The sequence below is a fragment of the Gorilla gorilla genome, chromosome 8, assembly GCF_029281585.2.
Source record: "Gorilla gorilla gorilla isolate KB3781 chromosome 8, NHGRI_mGorGor1-v2.1_pri, whole genome shotgun sequence".
Taxonomy (NCBI): domain Eukaryota; kingdom Metazoa; phylum Chordata; class Mammalia; order Primates; family Hominidae; genus Gorilla; species Gorilla gorilla.
The window spans coordinates 58,669,410-58,687,372 of record NC_073232.2 but is presented as its reverse complement, the minus strand read 5'-3'; positions in this window follow the sequence as shown (position 1 = coordinate 58,687,372).

Genomic DNA, 17,963 nt, shown 5'->3' with positions numbered 1-17,963 from the left:
ATTTCTCTGGCGATTAGTGATGTTGAGCAAATTTTTATATAATTCTTGAACATTTGAGCGTCTTGTTTTGCAAAAACGTATTCACTTCCTTTGTCCATTTTTAATTGATTTGTTTTTTTCTATTAAGTTATTTGAGTTCCTTACATATTTAGGATATTAATCCCTTATCAAATACATGGTTTGCAAATATTTTCTCAGACTCTGTAGATTACCTTTTCATTCTTTAAATTGTTTCTTTTGCTGTGCAGAAGCTTTGTAGAAGAAAAGCTTTTTTGCCCTTTTCATTTTTTTTTCCTCTTTTACTCTATTAGCACTATCAGCTTTGAGTTTAGGTAAGAATTCTGTTTTCAAATTGCTTATTTAAAAAAAATAAAAATCAGTCCTGCAGTTAGCATTAAAATTGGTAATTTCTGCATAATTAATTCATCAAGTTATAAACTTTTGCTGCTTTTATTCCATTTGTAGCATTTTTCACTTAGTACACTTCCGTTCTTAAAATGAAACCACTTATGAAATAGAAAGAAAGCTTGAAATCAGAACACTCTATATATTTTGACAATTCTTCATTGGGAAATATGTGTTATAATGAGCAACGTGAAGTAAAAACAAGATCATGAGTGGTTTTTTCTCCTAAACCAAATACTTTTTTTTATTTTAAATTAAGGCTTGTATTCTACATGATTTGTACAGTCATTACAGTTAAAAAAAAAAAGTAGGTGACGGTAATTTTTCAAGATGTCATTTGCATATTTCAATAAATATGTTCTTCAGTAAATAGTTGAGAAAACATCTGTGAATATTATCACTATGTAATCAACATACTAATAAACCAACTCAAAAATAAAGTCATTATGCCATCATAAATGTTGTGATATATTGTGATATATTATCTGTTTTAGCTTTTGTTTAAATGATAGGTGTGCTTTCTGATTTGTGAACTATGGCTCATGCAGGAACAGTTAATATTTCTTTGTATAGGAATGTCAATCTACTATGTTTAAAGATATTTAATTTTGGCTGGGTGTGGTGGCTTACACCTGTAATCCCAGCACTTCGGGAGGCCGAGGTGGGCAGATGACGAGGTCAGGAGATCGAGACCATCCTGGCTAACACAGTGAAACCCCATCTCTACTAAAAATATGCAAAATTAGCCAGGCGTGGTGGCAGGCACCTGTAGTCCCAGCTACTCGGGAGGCTGAGGAAGGAGAATGGCATGGACCTGAGAGGTGGAACTTGCAGTGAGCTGAGATTGCGCCACTGCACTCCATTGTGGGCAACAGAGCAAGACTTTGTCAAAAAAAAAAAAAAATCTCATATACCAGTAGCAATAGATCATATTAAATGTTATAGTAATAAGATTTCCAGCATTATTCCAAAGGTGACCTTCAGTTAAGCTGTTCACACTTCTATAATTTGAAGTCTCCACTTTTTAGGTATACCTCTAAGTAAATTGATGGCCAAAGTTCTGTGGGGAAATTTTGCATTATTTGTCTATAATTGCCAATGTATCTCACAGCTTCTTAAGTTCAAATAATCTTCTAGAATACTCTGAAATTTATTTCCACTTCATTATAAAAATTTAAGCCTTCTTGCAGCATATTTAATTAAGAGTAAAGATGAAGATCTAGGAGAAACTTGTAAAGTTTCTTCAACTTCCCTGAAAATTGCTGCTCAACTTGATTTCTATGCTAATATTTATATTGTTGAACTTGTGTAATGACAATAGAGAGCTTACATATCCCAATATAAAGAGAAAAATGCTTGAACTGATACTACAATATAGAATATATACAAATATTTCCAATAATCAAATATATTTGGGGACATAATTAGTCATCAAGTAATGCAAATTGAAATGAAAATAAACTAGTAGTTCAAAATCTTTAGAAAGGCTAACCTTTCAAAAGCCAACAATGCCAACTTCTAGTAACGGATAGTAAATAAGTTTTGCAGACATTCTCAGAGGCAGTATAATATAATTTTGAAAACTGGTTGTCATTCACTTATAAAAATTAAGATGTAAGTATCCTATGGCTCTTATGTTTAATAAAGAGGAATGAAAGTGAAAGCATCTGTCCCCAAAATGACTTGTACAAGAATGTTATAATCATTTAATACTTAATAGTCAAAAACTGAGAACAATCCAAATATCCCTCAAAAGAAACAAAAAAAGCAAACATGGAATGGAATAACATTCCTCAAGGTGAAGGTACAAGCTACTGATAGAAAAAACTACCCAAGGAGAAATGACTGAGGACAAGCGAGTTCCTACTTCAATTCCTATGATATTCTAAAACAGACGAAATGATCTATCATAATAAAAATCATAACGGTAGTTGGTTCTGGGGTTGGGCATTATCAGGAAAGGTATATGAGAAAACTTTTGACTTTGAATAGAGCCATTTTATATCCGGATTAAGCGTAGATTGCCCAGTGGTATACATTTGCTAAATTCAGAGTCTACATTTAAAATCTGTGCATTTTACTGAATAACATTAAGCTTTAACTTTACACATTTGGATAAACTATTCATATTTTTCTGCAATTTGCTTCCTCTTCCCCCGTTGCAGAGTAGAATTGCTGAAACCCTCAAAATTGAGAGTTACATATTTAAATTTCTCTTTTATCAGTTTTAGTTTTTCTTACGGGGCTATTTCTAGATTAGGAGGGTTTTTTTTTTTTTTTGACACATCCACAATGTGGCAATCAACATTCTCTCTCTCCATTTGTCTATATACATATATGTTTCTATATCTAGTTATAGATATCTGTATCTGTCTATCCATCCTTCTACCCACTTATCTGTAATCAATTTTCTCCATAGCAAATGTTCACAGGAATGGAACTTCTGAATCAAATAATAGGTATATTTAAGTTTTTAATTATTCAAAAATATTGTTCTCATTATCTCTTGTCTTCAATTTTTAGAAGTTCTTTGTATATTATTAATATTTTATCAGTGCATGTTCTTTTCACCAGGAACAGAAGCTAAGTGTTCCAGTTATCTATTGTTATCTATTGTTGTGTATCAAATAAACACAAATCTTAGCGATTTAAAACAACTATTTTATTATTCTTCATAGCATTTGACTAACCTCAGCTGCGCAGTTTGTTTGTTGTTTGTTTTTTGTTTTGAGAATCTCTCTCATGCACTACGTGTTAGATAGCGACTGGGTTACAGTCATTTGAAGACTCAACTGAGTTGATTATCCAAAATGAATTTTATTTCCTCACAGATAGGATACTGATATAGTTGGGGGTGGGAGATCTCTGGGCATCTTTTTCCTTCTCTCTTTTTTTTTTTTTTTTTTGAGACAATCTGGCCCTGTCGCCTAGGATGGAGTGCATTGGCGTAATCTCAGTTTACTGCAACCTCCGCCTCCTGGGTGCAAGCAATTCTCCTGCCTCAGCCTCTGAGCAGCTGGGACTACGGGCAGGTGCCAACACACCCAGCTAATTTTTGTATTTTTAGTAGACAGGGTTTCATTATGTTGGCCAAGCTGGTCTTGAACTCCTTACCTCAAATGATCCACTCTCCTTGGCCTACCAAAGTGCTGGCATTACAGGCCTGAGCCACAGCGCCCAGCTCCCTTTCTTTCTCTCTCTCCACATAGCCTCTCCATATGAATAGCTAAGGCTGTCTTACATCATGGTGGTCTCAGAGTTGTCAAACCCCTTACGGGGTAACTAGCTTTCCTCAGAGTAAGTATTTCCAGAGTACAGGCAGAAGCTTCAAGACCTCTTGAAACCTAGCCGTAGAAGCCACACAGCATTACTCACACCACCTTCTGTCAGTTAGAAATCATTTACAGTGTTAAAACAGAGCCAGGGGAAGGAAATCAGATAGGGGCATGAACACTAGAAGAGATAGTATGTTTTCTAATATACTTATTTAAGATTATTTTTTGCAAGCATTTTCTCAATTTTATTCTTCATCCAACAAGGTTTTAAAGGTTCTATTTTCTGTATCATTGAGATCAAATATTTTCTAATTCTAACATTCCTAACACTAATCTTCTATCAAATTTAAATACCGATTCGTATGCAGTCAGCTTTCCAAGGTAATACTTCTGCAGTTTATTATATTTTTGCCATGGTAAAACAGCTATTATTGGCTTTTTGACCTGCTACTGAGTTGCATAACCAATACTATTTATTTTATGTTATTTTACATACATAAGCCCATTTCTGATATGAAACTCAGTATTTCTCCTTTTATAGGCTCAGCTAGATGTAATGGAGATTCAACATCTCCATTACATAAAACAAAATTTCACTTCCTTTTCTAGTTAAAAAAAAAAAGACTATCTGGAACTAGATAGTCTGTTGCTGCTATGCAGACTCTGTTTCATTGGGTTGCCAGGAACCCTCAACTTCGCTTGCACCAAACTTCAGTTAATGCCATTATACATACTGAGAAAGAGATAATCCAATATATTCACATCCTATACAATGGTTTAACAAAATGAAGGAGAGTTGCCTTTTCTTTCAAGATCACTAAAAAGTATCTGCCCCAAAATCTGCAACTACAATTCTAAAAAATTATAAATATAATCTTATTTTGGTTATCACATTACCTCTAGCAGAAACTAGGGATTGTATTCACAATTCTGGGTTATCACATTCCTACAAAAAATACTGATAAATTCAGAAGAAAGGTAGATGTATGTCAGGGATATATCTAGCAATTTTTACTACTATGGATTATAGAGCTGTAGTGATTATTAAACATTATCTATTTGTGTTTTATATTTTCCTACATTTAGCATATTTTTTTAAATTTAAAAGTAAAATTAAATTTAATCCAAATATTTAAAAATTATTTCTCGTGATTTTAAGTTTAAATATAGCAAATATAATTGGTTACATTTGTCATAAATGCTTTTCTGGTCAGGACAGTGATAAATAGTGTTTAAATAAGCACATATTTAGTCAAATAACCTGACTAAAATTCCGAATTTTCCAACATTTCAAATAATTTTTTTACATTTTTTCTGTCTAACAAGGATTACCCAAATATCTATTTGCATAACTTATTAAGAATGTAATATTTTCTAGCCAGGTGCGGTGGCTCACACCTGTAATCCCAGCACTTTGGGAGACTGAGGCGAGCAGATCACCTGAAGTCAGGAGTTTGAGACCACACTGGCCAACATGGTGAAACCCCGTCTCTACTAATAATAGAAAAATTAGCCAGGCATGGTGGTGCACACCTGTAATCTGAACTACTCAGAGGCTGGAGCAGGAGAATCACATGAACTCGGGAGGTGGAGGTTGCAGTGAGCCGAGATCGCACCATTGCACTCTACCCTGAGCAACAAGAGTGAAACTGTCTCAAAATAAAAAACAAATGTAATATTTTCTTTAACATAATAGGAAACAGCAAAAATGTATCATATTTGATACGTCAATGAAGAAGATAAGAGCATATGATCCAGAAATCCCAGTTTGGGGCAAATATCCAAAGGAATTGAAATCAGGATCTTGAAGAGGCATTTGCCTCTTGTTCCTTGCTGCATTACTTGCAATAACAAAAATACAGAAACAACCTACATGTCCATTAATGGATGAGTGGATAAAGAAAATGTGGGATATACATACAATGCAATGTTATTTGCAAGGAAATTCCTGTCATTTGTGGCAACATGGATGAACCTGGATGACATCATGCTAAGTGACATAAACCAGACACAGAAAGAAAGATACTGCATGATCTTACTTATATGTGGAATACAAAACAGTCAAATTCATAGAAGTAGAGAATACAATGGTGGTGGTCAGAGGCTAGGGTAAGAGAGAAATGAGGAGGTAACATGAGATTTGGAGAGGACAAAGCCTCAAAACCACATTAATGACTCTCATCTATAAGGGATTACTCTGTGTTCTGTGGTCGTTAGGAAGAACTGTAAGATATTTTCTCTCTAGTGCACCCATTATTTTTGCCTCTAGATTGTTCTCTGTTTTTGTTCCACATGCCCTACGGCAGTGGAGAATACAGCAGTGACGTTGTTCTCAAAGTAACCAGGTTTATATTTTACCCGAATTTTTCTGCTTTCTCGAATTCCTTTTTCCTGATTATGTATTTGAACATACCAGATTGTTTCATACTGAAATATAATCTGGCCTTATTAGTTTTACATCAAATTCAAACTTATTTGACCTTGACTATATATAAATATATATGTACAGTAATATAAAAGAAGACTATAACAGTGTGTTAATAAATCTTAAATTATTTTCATTTCCTGTACTTAAATAGTTGAGTGTGTACATTTTTGCATTCAGTTAAATTTAACATGTGCTTTTGTAATATGGAAAGTGAAATATTACCATGCTGTGTGGGCCATCTGTACTGGGAAATATATTTACCTCTGAGTAAATTTTAGTAGCAAGTATTTTGACTTCTGTGCTATTGAGAAATTTAGACTTCACCTTATAACTCTGAAGTTAAGAGATTTCTATTAATATATCATATTCCAACATAATTTATTATATTAGTATGTTTCATACATTGCATAAGATAGAATCAGGATAAAAGTAAATAAACACAACCTTTTTGAGTCGTGACTTTATTTCACTTTAAAAATTTATTTTCATACCAAAAAAATCATTCAAAGACAGTATTACAAAGGATGACAAAATACATAAAATTGGCAGATGTCTTACACTAAAATAAAGTTGGTTTTCCCAGATCTGAATGGTTTTATACTACTTGATATTCCCAATTGGTCCTGAAATAAACTCCATACCCTCCCTAATACTATCTGAATGGCACTAATATTTTACGATATTAATATTCGAATGGCGATTTGGAAGGGAGAGGTCTCACTCACAGGTATCTTCTTAAAGGTATGACTATACTGTGTAATTTAACCTCATGACCATTGACTAGACCAAAATGCATATCTGACTCAAAGCAAGCAATACTAATCTGTATTCATAAATTTGGACTGGTACCATTATTGGTCCATTATTAGCAAAAGATGTGAATTGAGAATGAGGGGGTAAAAAAAGCAGAGATGAGAAAAAAATAATACTGCACTAATGTATGAGAAATTGATGAAATAGTTTTTATTTTCCCTGAAAGTTTCCTGGTTCTCAGATCCAGTTGCTTTTCCTGCCCCTGGGTTCCGTGACATCTCTATCAAGATAACAAACACTATCTTTATATAAATTAATTTGACAAGACATCTAAACTTGTAACTAAAGTCTTCAGTAGAGCTAGAACAAAATAAATCTGCTCTGTATTAGGACCATCAATTACACTGTCCAGGAAATTTACAAAGATAAAACAGTTAATCACCCTAAGGTCATTGGGGATTTTCCTCTCTGGATGTTCTTACAAATCTACATAAATCACCTATAGTGAAACAGAGCTCTGATTATGGTGCTGGGATCAAGCTTCATATCAGAATCACTAATGCAAAAGATTAAATCCAATCTAAGTGTGAAATTAATGATAAATTGTCCTTCTGTAAAACACCAAAATTGTAGACAGAGGTAAGATTCATTCAGCTCATCTGTCACAGACTCTTGTATTTTTACCCTGGTTAGGGCTTGTTGCAGAACCAGACAAGTCTAAAAAGTGTAAGCATTCTAACTAAATAATAAGCCATAGGTACTCTGGTAAAATCTTCAATAAAAATCCAAATACTGACTAGAAAGTAAAATGAGGTAGCAGAAACTGTTTTTCCATTAGGTGACAGCATGCCCTGTCTAACAGCGTTAACAGTGATGTATGTCTCCCAGTAATAGAATCTAGTGGCTTAGGAGAACAGCTGAAGCTGTTAGAATCACCCAGGCCACATCTTGAATGCTTTGCTGCCTAGAAATTCCTTCCACCAGATACCCTAAGTCATCACTCTCAAGTTCAAACTTCCACAGATCCCTAGGACATCGACAGATGCAGCTAAGTTATTTGCTAAGACATAGCAAAAGTGACCTTTACTCCATGTCCCAATAAGTTCCTCCTTTCCATCTGAGACCTCAACAGCCTAGACTTCATTGTCCATATCACTATCAGCATTTTGGTCACAACCATTTAACCATTTAACCAGTCTGTCAGAAGTTCCTAACTTTCCCTCACCTTCCTGTCTTCTTCTGAGCTCTCAGCACACTTACCTACTCTACCTGTTACCTAATTCCGAAGCTGCTTCCACATTTTCAGGTATCTTTATAGTAGTGCCTCACTCCTCGGTACCAATTTTCTATATTAGTCATTTCTGGCATTGCTATAAAGAAATACTGGAGACTGCGTAATTTATAAAGGAAAGAAGTTTAATTGGCTCGTGGTTCTGCAGTCTATATGGAAAACATGATGCTGGCATCTGCTGCATTTCTGATGAGGCCTCAGTAAACTTACAGTCATAGTGGAAGGCAAAGGGGGAGCAGGCATGTTTTATGGCCAGAGCACGAGCAAGAGAAGAAGGGAGGCTACCACAACACACACTTTTAAACAACAAGATCTCATGAGAATTCACTCACTACATCGAGGACAGCACCAAAGGGATGGTGATAAATTATTCGTAGGAAATCTGCCCCCATGATTTAATCACTTCCCACCAGGCCCCAACTCTGACACTAGGGATTGCATTTCAACATGAGATCTGGGTGAAGACACTCATCCAAACTATATCATTGAGGTAATGATAGTAGTCCAAATTATAGATACAAAAAATATAATGGTTGTTCCCAAGACATGGGGAGTGGGAGACATTGGGAATTATTTTTTTAATGACTATAGAGTTTCAGCTTTACAAGATCAAAAGAGTTATGGAGATATATGGTAACTGGATATTACAAATGTATTTAATACAACTGGGCTGTACGCTTAATAATAATGACAGTGGTAAATTTATATTACAACAACAAAATAAAAAGAAAAAATATACCTGATGATTTGTTAAAGTTTACATATATACATATTATATGTGATATTTTTAGCCCTATACCTAGTACCTTTTCAGTAACTAGTAAAATTATATAATTATTACAGAAAAGTGCTATGAATTCTTATTTGGAGTCCACTCAGGGTCTTTAAATTCCACGAAAGATACCAGAAGCATATTTGTTGCATAGAGAGTAGAACAAACTTTACCCAACTTAGATGGCTTTTGTGAATACCTTGATTCTAGCTACATGGCAGACATTCAGTTTTGTTATTTGAATTCAAAATTTAGTTAAGTAACACTGGTAACCATGTAGCTGAGGGAGTGAAGGGCTGATGGGTAAAAATACGACAGTAAAAGTATTTTAAACCATGCAGAAATCACATTTTCAATTAGAATATGTGACTGCAAGTATGTAGCATAAAATGTTGAAATCACACATATATTTGGCTACATGTGTGATTCCACATTGGTATAATATCGAATAAGTTGATTTTGTCCCTGGTTCCCTGGAGGTAACTTCAAAATCTTTGAAGATTCTCTAATGATATGAGTGTTATTCATAATAGGCCCCTTAAACTAAATCTGAGATTAAAGTAATGAGATGACTAAGGATGGGTCACACCAGAAATAATAATGATGAGATTAGAACTTTCAAGCTTTTGAGCCAGATGATATCAGTCCTACCTCTGAGAAAGAAAGGAGGGATATTTTGTTCAAGCATGTGGCCAGTGATTTAATTAATCATGGCTAAGTACTGAAACTCTAAGTATATAAAAACTTTGAACAACAAGACTCCAGTGAGCTTCCTGATACACGTGAATGTTACAGGAGGATGACACATCCTGAGGACAAGAAACTCCACATTTGGTATCTTGCAAGACTTCACCCTATGAGTCCCTTTATTTAGCTTGTTCTGACGTGGATTATTTTTAACAAAACTGTAATCATAAGTTCAGTGATTTCCTGAGTTCTGTTAGCTGTTCTAGTAAGTTATCAAACCTGAGGTGATAGTGGGCACTGCCAAATTTCTAAAAAGTTGGTCAAAATTGGTGCTTGCAGCTATCGTCTGAAGTAAGGATAAGCAGTCTGATGGAACTCTGCCCTTAACCTGAGAAGTCTGTGCCAACTCCAAGTAGTTACTGTACATACTGCATTGCAACACTGAAAAAAGTTCCTAAGTGTAAGCATCTCACAGATATGTCAGAAAATACAATATAATTTTTTAATTTTTAATTTTTTAATTTTTCATGAAATAAGTAACCATAATAACTTTTCAAAGGCAATATTTCACAGACAGTAAAATTATATATTTTAAATTACACGCATAGTATTATCAAAACTTGAGATTTGTTGAAATATGTTTTTTCTGATTCTCCTGAGAATAGTTGCAGGACCAGAAATTATCCATAGCAATATTTTGAAATAAAGTAAAAATTAATGGGTTTTTTCAGAAAAAGTTTTTAGAAATATGTAAAATAAAGTGTACATGATTTTAGTGACAACTCTAAAGTATTGACAGCCAAGGTGGCAGGTAAATTGTTAGTGTGTCTGAGAATTCCTAACATTATAACCTGGTTAGAATTTACCATTAACAATAGATATGTTATATGCTATCAATATGAATATTTGCTGTTTAATCAATACAAGATTTAGAAGTTTGATTTGAAATTGTTTCATTTGGGAGGAAAGACAGTTTTAGACAGTCCATATTTTAATATATAAAATATAAAATTGTATTCTCATTTTTAAATATTTTTCAGCTCAATATTCTGTAACGTGTTTTTCTTCTTAAGTAAAAAAATTCCTTTCCTTAATGAAACTAAAGGTTATTTCCTAGATGTCTATATATCTATCCCAGATGTTCAACAATTGGCAGGAGATTCTTGTCATGTAGAAATGAAGGTTAAATTTGGTGACGGTATTATTATTTATAAATTCAAATAAAAGCTGAATGCAAGTATTATATGAATAATTGGTACTAACAATCAGTAATAATAACAAGTTTTATTAAAATATTAACAGCTATTTGTTAAGTGTGAGAACATTCATAGGATCTTACAACTTTTATGGAGATTAACTTTGCTAATTTTTCTGTTTTATATAAAAAGGATAAATTAATGCTTAATGGTAAATTATTTTATGAGAGCAAATATTTGTTTTTTGTAAGAATACATAAGCAAACATAAAAATGAAATAGTATGTGTAAAAAATCTAGAAAACATAAATTATGAATTAAATGAACAAAAGGAAAGTTGATTGAAGGTCATCATTGTGGCTTGACCAAATAAAGTAGAGAATCCAGCTCAAAGGCTCTTATTCCACTCCCAGGTATCTTGGCAGCATTTAAGAAACATAAAATAGATAAAATGAGACTTACTGCTTGAGGAAGCTTTAGGATATTGCTGGGCTCTTGCTTACTCTACTGATGCAGGTCAATTCTAGGTTAATTACAAATTCCATGTCAGTTATAAATCTTATAGTTCTATATCCACAAGGCCTTTCCCCTTCTATATCTTGTCATCACTGCTTGGAAAGGACAATTTCATGAGAACTGTAGAAACTTACTTTGCTGACTGTGCATGAGCTGAACTCAAAGTATTCTGTTGCTTTATTTGCTCTTCTTTGTCCTCTTTTATTGAAGAGAACAACAGTAGAGCAAATAATAGGCACCAGATGGGTTTCAGAATTCAAAAATTTGGAGAATGTAGTAAGACAATGCCATGTAAATTCTGTATTACATAAAATTTCTGGCAGGATCGGGGCAGCATCCTGTAATCAAATCTATTGATAGTTTTTAGTAAAATATGTGAACATTTACGCAAACTAGGATACGTAAAGACAGACTATGAATAACTTTATGTTTTTTCAAGGCCGACGTTGTCTCAAAATGAGTTTTGCCAAATTTTTATTTTTATATATTTTGGATTTCAGAATTTCGGTGAAATTATTATGTAATTGTACTACATTTTAAATTTATTATTATTTATTTTTTATAATTACCCCATGAGTGAAGTTTTTTGTTTTTTTTAGTTTTGTTTTGTTTTATTTTTGAGACAAAGTCTCGCTCTGTTGCCCAGGCTGGAGTGCAGTGGCGCCATCTCGGCTCACTGCAAGCTCTGCCTGCCGGGTTCACGCCATTCTCCCGCCTCAGCCTCCTGAGTAGCTGGGACGACAGGCGCCCGCCATCACGCCTGGCTAATTTTGTTTTTGTATTTTTAGTAGACACGGGGTTTCACCGTGTTAGCCAGGATGGTCTCGATCTCCTGACCTCGTGATCTGCCCACCTCGGCCTCCCAAAGTGCTGGGATTACAGGAGTTAGCCACCACGCCCGGGCAAGTGAAGTTTTATTATCACCTGTTGAGAAGTTTACGGACTTACCTAGAGTCATACAGCTACCAAATTGTCATGTAAGATTTAAAACCGTCTGACTTGAAAGCATATTGCATCAGCAACTGAACTATACTATTTTGCAATACGACTGAGACCTGAATGTATTTAAGAATATGCATGTGACACAGAACCAAAAAGTGAATTTAGGAAAATAGTGTATGGTTTTAGCAGAAATATTCTTTCAGTTGACAGACAATAGGCAAAGTTATTATTCAATGATAAATTCTACCATTTTCTGTGTCAATATGTATTACAATTACCAAAGACTACCAAAATATATGGTTTTTAGCTTGGTTCATCTTCAGGTCTCATGATTAAATATGAGAGTGTGGAACTTAGAGAAGATTCTCTACTAGCAGATAAGTGGAGTTGTAAAACAAGGTAGAAATGTGTACTAGAACTTGACTTAATTGGAAGCCACTGTCAGTGGCCCATTAATATATCGTGGAAGGCTTTAGCTAAATGGGAAGGAAGGTAAAGAGTTTAAATGAGGCTGAAAATTATTAAAAGGTGTGTGCATTGACCTAATATATGGGTATGTTTGAATATGTTTGGCTTATTCTGGAAGATTGTATATCCTTATGGAGAGTCTAGATTTTAGGAAACATAAATATTCTAGACACTGCTCTAGGTAAAATAGTATGGTTACAAGCATACTCTAGAAGTTAATCAACACCCTCAAATCAAAGTTCACTAGTAACATATCTCTAATAGATTACAGTTGAGCATATTGACTCTTCACAATGAGGAAGAATGTGCAACATAGAAAGTCGGGGGGGTGTCATTGAGAAGATACTTGAAAGTACTTATAGGATTTAAACTTATGTTAGATTATTTGAGGAAGGGTTCAAAAAAGCAGCCCTTTGATTTCGATACGATGCTATCAGGATAAGGGAATAATTTGGTTTCCCGATTACATCTTATCTAAATAGTTGGTAGAATGAAACTAAGCTAAAGCTGCAATAGGTAACAGGGCTGCAGTCACTCATGTTAGCTAGGATAGGGAAAAGGGTTTTTTTGTTTTTGTTTTTGTTTTTTTTTTTTTTTTTTGCTTGTTTTTTGAACAATGTTCTTGCTTCTCTGAGTTCAGGCATTATTACAGAGTGCTTTTGTTTTTTTCTTAATCTGTCATGGTCACACAGTTATTATTTTGTGAACACTGAATTAGTGTTCAATGAAAATGTTTATATTCAAAGAGCACCAAGACCTAGCTGTAAGTATAGCTCTTAGCAACAAGGTTTAACTGATAGATACCAAGCCATTCTGGCTATCAGGGACTGCTGTTCTATTCCTCAAACTAAAGAAAGATAGCTAGAGTTTAAAAGGATAACATGATTTTGAGAGGAAGCAAGTGGACTCTACTATCAGCAAAGACATAGAAATAAGTGTACCTTCTTGGTGCTATTGAGAAATGAGAGCACATGCTTGGTGCTATTGAGTCTTAAGTAGACTCTCACCAAGCATGTGCTCTTGGTGCCATTGAGAGTCTACTTAAGACTCAATAGCACCAAGCATGTGCTCTCCTTTCTAGCCTTTCAGGACTCTGAAGAGTTACTTCAAAGTTAGTATGAGCTATTCTGTTGATTTTGATGTCAGGAAATATACTATGCTGTCCAAGTGCTAGGATGTCACTTTATGGATAAAGAAATGTGGAAACACATGTTAATTTTATTTTATTTTGTAAGCGTTCTTACAAAAACATAAAAGATGACACTTACACTATTTTCATTAAAAAAATTTTACTGCATATTTAAAGTAGAAAACATGATGTTATGGGATACATATAGATAGTAAAAAGATTATTATAGTGTAGCAAATTAATATATTAATCATACCACACAGTTATTCATGTTTTTTGTGTGTGGCAAGAGCAGAATATTAAAAGTCTACTCATTTAGTATAAATACCAAATACAGTACAATTTTATTACCTACAGTCCTCATGTTGCAAAAGTCATTATAGGAAACAGTATGGAGAGTTCTAAAAAAATGAGAGAAATGAGAAACAGAACTACTATATGACCTAGCAATGCCTCTGTTGGGCATACACTGGCAGCAGCAGCCAGTCTGGAGTGGCCACTAAGTAGACACTGGCTGCAGTTGGGGAGACACGACAGGGGCTGTGCACTCCATGGAGCCTGCAGGAGCCAGGAACAAGCAGTTGCCCTGCCCCCTTCCAAGTTGTGGGGGCAGGAACCCCACCCTCCCAGACGCAGCTGCAGCCACCCAGTCAGACCTAGGAGGCCCCCCTGAACCTGCAGGCTCAGAAGTGCCTCCTCCTGCTGCCTGGCCTCTCCCTGCTGCAGGTGCCTGCTTGGATTTCAGAGCAAAATTGTGGGGCCTAGGCATTGTCATGACTAGGCCAGGTGTGTGTGCACTCAGTGCCATGCTGACACTCAAGCCCCCTGCTGCCTCAGCCTCCTTCGGACTTTGGGCGCCGACGAGCACAGGAGGGAAGCCGAGGTGGGTAGGCTGAGGTCAGCTCAGCAAGGGCCTGCAGGCATTCCTCAGCATGAACATCTGGGAGTTGTGGATGATATATAGATGGCAGCAGGAGGCAGACAGTCTCTGGGGTAGAAAGGAGTGGGTCCCTGGTGAAGCCCTACCTTCAAGCCAGGGATGACCTGAAGCCAGAGGGCCGGGCTGTCAGTTCTGGGTGGAGTTCCCTGACAGGAGTGAGAACTTATGGTGCTTTTTCTGGGCACATACATGGCCACCCATGAACCAATCAATATGCACCTCCTTCCTTCTCATCCCATGAAAACACAGGACTCAGACAGACTTGGGCAGGCATCAGGTCTAACTGCCTGTGGATAGGAGCTACCACTCTGAGTCTCCTCTCAGCTGACAGCAGCACAGACCCGGGATGACTGGCCTGCAGAGAGTAGCTATCCACTCCAGGTCTCCTCTCCTCTGAGGGATGCACACTCATTGGGATGACCTGCCTGCAGATAGGAGCTACCCACTCTGGGCATCCTCACTGCTGAGAGCTGCACTCATCAGGACAACCTGCCTGCTGAAAAGAGCTACCCACTTCAGGTCTCCTGAGAGCTGTACTGTTACTCAATAAGGCACCTCTCTGCCTCGCTCACCCTCCAGTTGTCCACATACCTCATTCTTCCTGGACAAGGGACAAGAACTTGGGACACACCAAATCATGAGACTGAAAGAGCTGTAACAAAAACAGGGCTGAAACACACTCCCCACTAGCCACATTGTGGGTGACAAGGAGAGAAGAGCTGTGGCCCTTTGGGGAGCCCAGACATAGGGACTCCCCGAGCCACATCTGTGACATCCTCTTTGATGCTCTGTGGTTTCTGGCATCTGCAAGCTTCCAGGCACCACCACATGCCTCTCATCCAGACATGGGCACCCACCGTGGGAGCCGATTGTGGTGCATGAGACTCAGCAACAGGCTTGCACGGACAGCGCTTCTGTTAGAATGTAGATCTGCCCACCCTGCCAGCAGCAGAAGCAACACCCTGCACTCACTTGCTCATGCACTCCTTGCCTGTCTGCACCTGGCTTCCCCTTGGCAGGCTTGGTGTCCGGGCTGGTAGTGCTAGCTGAGCACAGCCTGCCAGGCCCAGTCAGTGGAACAAAACTTGGACAAAGGTGTCACTGGCCACTGAAGTTTACAGCTGGAAAAGCAACTCCCTAAGGATCCTGTGACAATATTACCATGCGATGTGAGATATCTGTACTTCTATTTTCCTTGTAGAATTATTCACAGTATCCAAGACGTGGAACCAACCAAACACTGACATGTGTATCAGTTTTTTATTTCTGTCGTATGTCTCTTTGTAGTATAAAGAAGTACATGCTAATAGGTAATAAATGAGTTTTGTCATCAAATTTTCTGAGTTCAGATTAGGACTCCTCAATGTACTATCTCCATAATCTACTAATATAGCAAATTTAATTTTACATCATGTCATCTATAATATGGTAAAAAAATAGTAACAATTTCATAGGGTTGGTTTCAGGAATAATACAGTACTTAGAATTAATTAATGTCTGTTTATATTATTATCTCTGTAATTATTTTCACATTTAAAAATTAAAAAAATCCAATATCCATTATCCATTTTAACTTATATTTCAAAATAATCATAGAGAAAAAAATCTTAAAATCAAATAGCAAGTATGATGACCAAAACTAAAAAATTAACATGAGCCTCCAACAAAATCAAATGATCCTCACACTCACAAGTTTCCCCACTATGAAAAATGACAACTAGGGCCATGGCCTCCTTACAGAGACAGCCATGTTATATTCCTAACTCCATTTACAGAGAAGAGAGGCTGGGTTGTATCCTAGTGAAGGAGTTTTTTTTATCATCCTTCACCTCAAAGAGAATTGAAACTTCGGGTTTTAAAAATCATAGTCAGTCATTATCTATATTTTCTTTCTAAATTGGAGAAATTGTGTGAATGTGGGAGGGAAAAGTTTGAAACTGAAAACATCACTCAAAATTATATTCAATTAAAGTGTGTGACTATAGAACATAATATTCAAACTGACAATCATATCTAAATATCACAAATAAAAACAAACCATGGGAATGTTGCCAGAAGTGTCTGGGGAAATAGCAGACAATTTATGACAATCAAGTAACTTGATTACCAAAGCATCAAAAAGCATTTGATGATTCTAGAGGAGAAGGAAAACACAAATAATACAGTTTTGGCAAAAGGAGAAACTAGACTTTTTTTCCATTAATACGCTGAATTGATAAAATGGTTTTTAGATAAAATTTCATAAGAATTTCAGAAATAAAATTCAGATAAATGAAAACTAGAATTTTTTTTAATAAAAGGAAAAGAAGGTTCAGGAAAATCATACTAGTAAGATCAAAAACCGAACTTCAGGCATGGATACATTCTTTAACAGAGTGACTTATTCTGCATACTTATTCAGGGACATATCTGAAATAGTCTATTTTCCTGATTGAATGGCCTCAGAGTCACTGAGTTTTCAAGCTTCTTGGTTGCAATCTTTTTCTTTTTCCGTGAAGGTCATTGTCTTAAATATACTGCATACAAATCTTACCCCTTGTACAAATGCCCAGTTTTTGTTCTCATCACAGCACATTCCTCAATTTAAAGTAGACCGAAATATATGAATATAATACATAAATATATCTGGCTTTCATTTCTGTACAATACTGAAATCCTAGTCAGTTACAAAGACCTGAGCTTGTGAATTCCCTGCAATTCTTTCCTCCTAACCTTGCTCTTACTCTTGTGCTTTTTGATGAGTAAATTACACTTACTGTCCTCCCATTGCTCCATTCAGAAATAAAGGTGTCATTCTCTAAAAGGACAGTTATAAGTGACTCTGTTAAAATTTTAACTCATGTAATGTAATTCCCCTTCTCAATACTGTCAAATAAATTATTATCTCACTTAAATTCCAAATTTCTTAGTTTGGCTTAACAGGGCCCTACATGCCCTGGCTCTTGGCTGCTCTCTGTGTTCACTTCTTACCACCCTCCAAGTCGTTCTTTCCACTCTAACCACAGTGGCCTCCTTTCATTTCTCAAACATACCCCAAGCCTTTGCATTTTCTCTTTCCTTGTCAGCCACATGGCTTGCTTCCTCACTTAAAAACAGTATACAGTTTACAGAAAGGCCTTTATTCACCTTATTTCAAACAGTACCTCCATAATGCTATCTACT